Raw genomic sequence first — 9,691 nt, forward strand, 5'->3', positions numbered from 1 at the left:
CTCTCAGTATGGCCTTGTCTTCCTCCTCCTTTTCATCATCATCATCATCACTACTCATTCCTTCTGTAGTTCACTTACAGACCCAACCAGTCACGGTCACTGCATTTTTGGAGCAGGGCCGGGAGGGAAGAAATAAAAAGGCAATCCCTGATCCTTTTTATCATTTCTGTGTGGATTCAGGATTTTCTTTCCCTAGGATACTTAGGGAAAGTCTTTTTTGGGCTATGGAAAGATGAGCTGCTCTGAATTTCTGCTGTCAGAAGACTTCAAATGTGACTGGACAAGAGTGGACAAAAATGTGAGTTAATACTGACTTGTAGAACTGGAATGAAGACCCTTGACATGAACATCTCCATTTGTCCTTCTGCCTCCTCCTTGATTGATGTCTGAAAGATTTCCCATTAGTGCAACAGCTGATCGCTCAGTCAACCTTTTAGTCCAGGCTGGCTTGAAAAAGCTTTAACACTAATAATTCCTGAACAAAAAGCTTTGTCTTTTATGTGAGATGTGGCTGCTTGTTTGTGCTGCAGTAAAAGCTCTTAGTAAATCAGCAACATTTCAGCTTAAATCATTCACTAATTATACAATTAATACTCTTCCCTTTGCTTGTAATCCATCTTGTACTACACAGGGAGCAAAGGATATGTCATGGATGCCACCTGGGATTGAAACAGAAGCTAATACTGTACAACACATCATCCCCAGCAATAGCAACTGCATTGGTCATGAACTGGTTGTGTTGCAACTTCTCCTCCCATCATGAAGAAAGAGGCAAGCTCTTATTCAGCTTTGTCTCTGGGTCCAACTGCATTCCCCTTGTTTCAAGAGTTTTCCTCAGCTAAGTCTAAGGAGAGGAATGCGCCTGCCAGGTGCTCGATGTCTGGAGGCGAGGAGCACAGGCCCTGCTGCGGTGGCAGGGTCAATGTGGCTTCACTGTAAGGCAGCAACTGACCGAGCCAAATGGGCCGGACCCTCAGTGACAGAGCTTGAGGCTTGGTATCTGCTCTGCAAATGGACAACACAATTCATCCACAAAAATTCCATTTATTGACAGTGGTCAATAAAGAAATTTCTTTTCGGCAATTTACATTTTAATATTTCCAACTGTGGTGAGATAGATTTAAAAGATCTGAAGGAAAAGCTATTTAAAGACATAAACTAAGGATTTACTAAGGTTATTTTCATAAGTTCATAGTCATTTTGTTTTGATAAGATTAAAAAAGGCACTTCATTAAATGCTATTTTTGGTGTTTCACATGAATAAAAATAATATCAAAATAAAGTGCCTAGGTCTGTAAATGAGGTGTTACAATCTGCTCTAATAACTTTTTGAGTAAACCAACCTGTTTCATATAAGTTGCTTTGATTTTTTTTTAAACCCAAATCTGCTTTTTCCATGGGGAAAAGTTTCTATATAAAAACTTCTCACAATTGTCTTTTTAATGGCCAGCCAAGCTCTTACCCTAGTGCAAAACCAAACAATGGCACTGTACAGAAACAGAAATAGGCTGGTAAAGGGTTCAATATAAGCCCATAAATCTCTAATTACATAAATTATATTTGTTGTTAATAATACTTTGTGCTCGTAACAGATGATAGAGCAAGGACTATTGAAGTTAAACGGAAAGTCTTTATTACACAGATGAAGGGAGAAACGTCCTTTTACCATCCTACTGGAGATATTCTATATTGTCATTACCATGGGCAAAGTTGTTGCTTTAAATGACTGTCATGACGTTATTGTCTTTCTTTAATTTATACCCACATGAAAAGAGCGGACAGCAGCAGCACCCTCCTCCTTCCACCAACAAGCAAGGAGGAGGAGGAGGAGAAGGAGGAGGAGAGAGTGTCAGAGGAGGATCTGTGTGATGGACAAGTGATGTTTTCATCACCATTGCAACCTACTGACCAAGTAACATAATCCATCAGGGAAGGATTACCTATTCAGTTGTGGTAAACCAGAGTTACCTATGCCTTTCTTCCTCGCTAAAGTAGGTGCTGCTGGCCTCCATCACAAATCAAGTGTCCCAATTTTGTGTGTGCCATTTGGCTGTCATTTAAAGTCCCCAGGTAATTTCAAGTGACAGACTTTTGGAGATGAAAACATCTTACACATTTTGAATTTGAATTGGGAGTTTCAAACATCTGAAAAATCTGCATAGAAGCCTGCAGTGCCTTATGAAACAGTTCACAACACCTAAGCAAGAAACCATTTACCATTAGTTGTACAGTTGTGCTCTTCCACCTTTCAAAAGATGGTGACATTGCTGAACAGCATTGGTTTCTCAGTGCAATTTCTGTGTCTCCTAGGATGAGTCGGGGGTACGCAGAGGAACCCTCCTGGAGAAGACACAGCCTAACATCCAGGTATAATAAGGAAAAGAAACTAGGAAGAAGGACATCCCTCACTGCTGTGCTTGGCCTAGTGTTTCACCCCAGACGACTCACAGCTGGGTGAGAACAGAAATAACATCCAGGCTGAGGCACTGCAGAGTCTGTGTCCTGCTGCCTTGCTGCCTTACCTCAGCTTCCTCTTTCCTTCCATTCCCACCACATTTCCATCCCACTCACTGGCCATTTTCCCCCTGGGGCTTTAAATAACCTGTCAGTGAGCCTACAAAAGAAAATTAATTAGGCGACAGGGCTGAGGCACTGGTGGTGGTAACACGAAGTAATTTCTCTGGATTGTAGCCTGCTACTGGTCCTTCCTGGCCTCCTCCCCCTGTTTGCTGGATGTTTGCAATTGCTGTTGGGAAGGGTACAACAGTTAGTTGGAAATTGGGGCAAGAGGGTGGAGGCTCCTAAAACGTAATTACAAAGCACCATGCTATGTCCCAGCACTGCCATGGGAAAGCAGCTTGGAACTTTAATTTCAGTGCTGTGGTGGCTTCTCTGCCAAGTGCCTCACTGCCCTGGAGCGATGGCAGAGGAGCTGCTCCCCAGCACCAAGTGGGAGATGGCTGCACCGCCCGTGCCTCCTGCCTCTGCCCAGGAGGTTGGGAGCAGCCCAGCCCTAGCCCGAGGGACATCTTCTGCCCAAGAATTGATACTGAATGTCTCATTGCCAGGGTTTTCTGCCGATTCAGTTCCTTGGGACTCGCGGTGTATTTCTTAATCTGATGTGACAGTAGAAATAAGAGCTGCCCTAAAAGCTGAAGCAGAGGCTTTCCTTTTCTTGCTCAGGTCAACTGTTTAACACTGAGTTTAATTTTCCTATGAGGTATTCTAGATCCTCAGTATTTGCATCTGTACAGTGTTTTGGCAGTCCCAAAGCCTGATGGGTGGGCTTGAGGGGTATTGATCCATATTTTTTTGCTTGCAAGAGCTGGAGTACAGCACAAATTACCATAGCCATGAGGGAAGCACAATGGCAAAGTTCTGTAACAAGAACAGGAGCACTCCCTTTTCAGACAGCCCCTGCACACTCATTTTTTAAACACTAGGTCAGTCAACATCACATAATTAATACAGACTAAATGGAACTTCCTAATGCAAGGAAACCAAAATATCTGTAGGGCTGTAGCAAGGCAGAGATTGCATTTTTAGTGGCAGAGATTGCATTTTTAGTGGCAAAGAATGCATTTTTAGTGGCAAGAGCGTAGGGCAGCAGGACTGTAATTATTTGGCATTTGTCTGCAGTGCCTCCCTGCCTTCAAGGTGCTTTTCACAGGCTGTCAACACGTCTTTATGTTTGCGTTTGGCTTGGCAAGGAGACTCAAACCAGGCAAGGAGGAGCCCACGTACAAGCCCAGTCCTCTGTAACTTGGCTTAGTCTTCTTCTGTGATCTCCCATCGGATAACCAGCACAGCCCTGCCTTTCTCTGCATGTCCCTCTGTCTGTGCACTATCACTAGCGACTTGAAAGAAAGAATCTCTTCAGATTACATTAGCTGTACATTAGTTGTGCCTCTGGCTTTGATAACAGCAAAGCAGCTACTGTACTTACACCGGCAGAGCCAGCCTGGTTCTGGGGCAAACAGATTCTTCTCTAGAAAAGCAAATCAGATCTCAGCTTGACTTCAAACTCTCAGGTTTGCCATTTGGGAATGTTTTCATGCACTAGAAAATAATAAGGAAGCGACTTAAATGCTGCACTTGTGTAACTTTGAAATAAAGTTTAAATATTTAATTTCAAAATTTTACTGTTCAAAAATCTGGGAAAAAAAGGAAGCTGAAATAAATAGTTTGGTTTGGAAAAAACAGCCAAATAAAAAGAAACAACAAAAAATATGCCCTAAAGAATAAATCCTTTAGGCAGGCTTAATTCCAAACTTCTGGAATTTTTTTTACATAGTAAGGTACAAATAAGCATAGCTCATAGTAAAGCTGTTTTGGTGACATGAGGCTTCCGAGCCCCCCAGTTCTAATGCTGATCCAAACTAGTTCCCCACCTCGAGCAGTGTTTCATACATTAGGACAAAGTATCCTTTCCCAAAACACTCAATGTATATGATCTGTATAATGTTCTATGTAAGCTAATGTTATCTATAGGAGGTGATAACCCACTGTGATGCCTGAAGCAATCTTTCCTCCTCAGAGCTGTTTTGGTTTGATTGCTTTATGTTAGTTACACTCCAGTTGCAGGTTCCAGAATGATCTCTGAGTTGTATCACTAGGAGGAGGTAGAAATGTATGTGGAGAAGCCCTCCAGCTTTCTTTGAACCTTCAGAAGACTCATTCTTGCAAGCACCATGGTTCCCAAGTGCCCTCAGGAGCTTGGGAGGTGAAGGCAGAACATGTCATTTCAAGTCCACTGCAGCAAAAAGTGTTTTAGCGAATAGTTCTTGTATCCTTATTTGTCTTAACTGCACAGAAGGAGAACTAAAGGAGTTTGCTTTTAACCTTGTTCTTCCCTTTTTTTTTTTAATTTTTATTTTTGTAATGCTTCCTTGTGCTGGCCTAGATGCTGTTTAAGCATACACTGCCACAGCCTGCTCACACAGACCGGGTGAGGAGTCCTCCTCATCTGGCTGCTGCATGGTCAACTCAGAAGAATAGTGCTGTAGGGTGGGCAAGGGAAAGGAGGGACCAAAGGATGCCCAGGAACTACTGGGAAAGATGGTAATTATCCAGAGTGTCAGTCTGGGAAGCAAGGCAGGAGCTGGGACAGGAGCACAGACTTGGAAAGCAGTGTGCTGCTTGGGGAAGGATGTGTTGAAGCTGATGGAGCAGACAAAATGCCAGCCTTTGCAGTTGAAACCAGAAACTGTGCTGGAGGAAAGCTCAGAGGCAGCAATGCTGCCCAGGATGAGGTTGGGTATTGCCATAGGTGGTGCCATAGGGAGAGGTGCTCTCCTTCTCTGGGTAATCATATGTGTTAGGTGGAAATCAGAGGCTGACTCTCAGATGGTATTTCAGAACACCCTCCAATGGAAGATGGATGGCAAAGCAGAGCTGGGGTCAGTTAATGATCGAGATGATAACAAGTATTCTCTGATAGCCAGGGACAGCACTTGGTGACTCAGGAGATTCCTTACCTGTGCTGTGACTCAGGGCAGTGTGAAATTTCAGCTCTTTCCTCCTGTTACTAATCCAAAGAACATTTCTTGGTGTGGAAGCACCAGGCCTAACAATTACACAGATAACCAGGTGCGTCTGTTCCCTCCCTTTGTCCGTGTATTATTCATGGAAGTATCTTAAGGAAGGTTGTAAATACTTTTACAAGAATATTTTTCTGTTTTGGCCTAACCAAGAGTCACCAAGAACCTAACCTGCATCTGCCCCCACACACAACCCTGTTATTTTCTGAATAAAATGGCAGCCTCAACTTGTTTGGCACTGTTGGCTAAGACTGAAGGAGGTAACCGCTGAGGTGGGTAACCAACCTGTCCTGACGTGAAAGCACCAGCCACATCACACAAGGGCCACACGAGTCCTTCAGGCTTTCCCTAAACTCCCTCCTGTGGGCACTGCAGAAGGCAGAGGTGATGGGCAGCTCCTCCTTCTGCGTAGCGGAGAACTCAGGAAGCAGTGCCCAGAAGATGCAGTGAAGTTAGTGAGCAACTGCAGGGCAGCAGAGAGTACACACTCAAATGTAGGGGGGAAATTGCAAGGGTAATTTGGCTGCTAATCCCCCCAAACCTTTTTACCATCAGGACTGTAAGTACATTTTGGGATAGCACTTTTGCACTAGCCTGAGTTTTTCTCTTGAATATCAACCCTTGTTTCTTTCTTCTTCTGAGGATTAATTCCAATGAGGTTTGAGAAGATCTTCCATTCTTCTAATTCGCCTAATGTCAGCAAGACTTTACTACTTCAAACCCTTTTTGTATAAGAAGCAGAGAGGGAGGATTAAGGGTTGTATTAATACTCTGCATAAGGCTCAGATAGGAGTGTGCCAAGCATGGGTGTGCTTGTCAGGACAGTGTGTGGTAAAATTGGGGTAGCTTACCTAGGAGCAGTTATGTTGTATAGAAGAGGAGAGAAAATTTCTGTAAGTGACAAAAAAAAAAAAAAAAAAAAATCTGGAAAAAACAGTGTAAACCCAAGTGTGTTTTGCAAAACTCTGGTCCATCCCCACTCACATTGAGGTCAACTGTAGACTAATCGGTGATGCAAAGTGTGTATATATGTACATGCCTTTATGTAACACTTTTTCCTTAACTGTTTTTATGATTTGCACTTATTTGTTAGACATTTTGCTAAGGACAAGGCTCTAGGGCACTATTTCCTTAGTAATAAATGGGGATCTGGGTGTGGAACCCTGGCCCACAGTCAATAGTTGAGCACATCTGCTTCTCTCGGGTTTGCACTGTCCTGTGGAAAAATCCTACAGACAACATCTGTCTCTGTTTGAATGGCATTTAAATAATCAAGGGCTGTTTAAAGTTCTTCATGATGGGTTCTCCATGGATACCTAATATAATTTCTTTTCAGTATGATGTGGTCATTAGAGTAGGTTTTCACAAAACGGTTTTTACAGAAGCACAGGTCGCTCAGGGAAACAGTGGCACAAGTGAAAGGACGTGTCATGAAAGCTCTCCCAGAGAAGGCAGGTCGGTCTATTCTCACCACATTCATCACAAACAGTAAAACTGTTTTGCAAGTTGTTCATGTCAATTCTTCTGATGCTCAGCAGGCACATGCAAAATTCTATGATGCACCCACATTTGCACTCTGATCATGAAAAACAAAAGGCAAAATTGGAAAAAAACCCTACTATGTCACTCCAGATGCAAGAGATCTGTGGAGCTAACCAGAGTGTGTAGATGGGCATATGAGCCCTGATGTACTAAATCACTTAAGGAACCCTCTATTCTGGGAATGATCCTGCCTGCTGTAACTCTTGTTCCTTATCTCATACAGACCAGTGTCCTACTCCAGAAGCAGAGCTGCTGAAATCAATGGAACATCCCATAGATTGATTCTAAGCACATGTAAAAAAAGGGTTTGCATGTCAAGGATGAAATGTCACCCTCAAGGAAATGAATGAATGTGATGACAATGGGGTCAAAACTTCACTTGTTGCATTAGTTCACACAACCAAATATGTACAACTTTAATACAGTTGCAAACTAGATTACATTTGAATTATTGATTAAGCAGGATGTATTTTGAGACCAAATGGCAGGTGCCTGAAAAATGGGTAGTGAAATATGAACACATTTGCAGGAAAAACTGAAAAAACCCAAGATGTCCACATGTTATGCAAGCTCTGACAGAAACAGTAGAAATGACATTGAACATATTAATTTACCAGCTTCTTTTGCTTCAGTTTGTACCTGTAGTGCTGCTTGACATTCCACTTGTTTTCAGCACAATTTTCCCTTTCTTTTTCAGTGGTATACTTGAATTAATTAGATAAAATGTGTTTGTTGAAGGATGTTTCCCTAATTCCTAATCTTACAGTAGCAGCAGCAATGCCCTTGGCAGTCAAGTCTTTACTTCTGTTTCTATAGCAGACCTAATGCTCTTGAAAGCCAAACCTTGCAGACATCTATCTGCTCTTCCCTGATCTCTCTTCAGCATTGCCAGTGGGCACAATGAAACTGCTGCTTTTAGTGGTTAAGGGTCCTTTGCTCTTACAGGCAGGACTTGGAGTGAGAATCCTGCCAAACAGACATGCACAACTCATTCCTTGCTTGAAAATCCAAACTTTCATAGAATCATAGAATGGTCTGGGTTGGAAGGGACCCCAAGTATCATAGAGCTCCAACACCCCTGCCACAGGCAGGGACACCAACCTCCAGGCCTGGATCTACACAAGGCTGCCCAGGGCCCCATCCAACCTGGCCTTGAACACCTCCAGGGACGGGGCATCCACTACTTCTCTGGGCAGCCTGTTCCAGCACCTCACCACTCTCTCTGTAAAAAACTTCCCCCTAATATCTAATCTAAACCTTCCCTCCTTTAGCTTTAATCCATTCCCCCTTGTCCTGCCATTATCTGCTCTTTTAAAAAGTTGAATTCTGATGCTCTCATGGCCCAAGCTAATCTAACAATTCAGTCTAATTAATAATCTCCCAACCTGGCTATAGACTAATTGAACAGTTGTGTTGGTAACTTTGTCAGTTGATAACCTAGTCAATTAACCATTTAATTGATGCACATCCTTCACTTCTGGAGTCAGCGTCCTTTTCTGTGAGAACCTACTGCATTTTGCTTGCTGCAGTCACAGGAATCAGCAGTGGGATCTGTACAACACCTTCATAGTTTTACTCACTGGGATTTCTTCCGCTGCAAGATTTAGGATGTGTTTTCCTAGGGATCCGTGGTAAACTGGCCTGGCATGACTGGAAGCAAACAGCTCTAACCGCAGGGTGTGGCTGGTAGCAAACTACCCTGGAGGAAGGCACTTGAGCTCTAGCTTTTGTGGTGCTTCTGCTTGTTGGGTACCCACCTGACCCCTGCCTTTTGTTAGAGAAAGCGTCTCTGGGACAGGCAGCCAGGCTCCGGCCCCTGCGGCTGCTTCCTCTCCCAGGAAGGGGAAAGTGGCAGTGGGGAATGGGGCCTGTCGATGCACCCCGCAGAGCCACAGCCAGCCCTGACACTGCTCTGTCACCTTTAGGGAGGAGAAGGAGGAGGAGAAAGAGGAGGAGGAGAAAGAGCAGGAGGAGAAGAAGAAGAAAGAAGAGGAGGAGAAGAAGGAGAAAGAGGAGGAGGCAGTGGCAAAGCTGCTGAGAGCAGCAAGGGAGAGGAGGGAGGAGGGGAGATGATTTGTCACTGGTGATTTTCTTTGCCTTTTAATTAGGCTCTGCTCTCTCATCAAGGTTGGAGTCACACTCAACCTTGTTTTGTACACCTTCCCCCACCTCCAGATGTTGGGTCAGTATCCAGGTAATGTTAAAGACATTGTAAATACAATCCATGGTTGCTCAAGGGTTTGCCACATCAGTTGGAGTTAAAACATCCAGTGGGACCACACTGCCTTCCCACATGGAGAACGGGAGTGTTACCCTCCACGCCAAAGCGAGCTGTAGCACTCTGCAGCACAAAATCATGCATGTAGGTACTGTACTAGCCCAAAGGCCAGCTGAGCAAGCCCAGCATTGTCATGCGCTTGTGACAAGGCCTCAGGAGACAGCCAGAGTAGGGCTGGAGAATGATATAAGCTGCCATGATGCTGGGTTTGTAAGCTACTCTTCCCTCTAAAATCCCAGCCAGGTTCTCCAAGATGGTGCCTGAGAAGAGGAGGGTTTGGGGGCTCCCACACTTCCCTGCTGTTAGTGGAGAACAAAAGCTAAGACTCTCT

The sequence above is a fragment of the Gallinula chloropus genome, assembly GCF_964237585.1.
Source record: "Gallinula chloropus genome assembly, chromosome: 3".
In the NCBI taxonomy this organism is placed as follows: Eukaryota; Metazoa; Chordata; class Aves; order Gruiformes; family Rallidae; genus Gallinula; species Gallinula chloropus.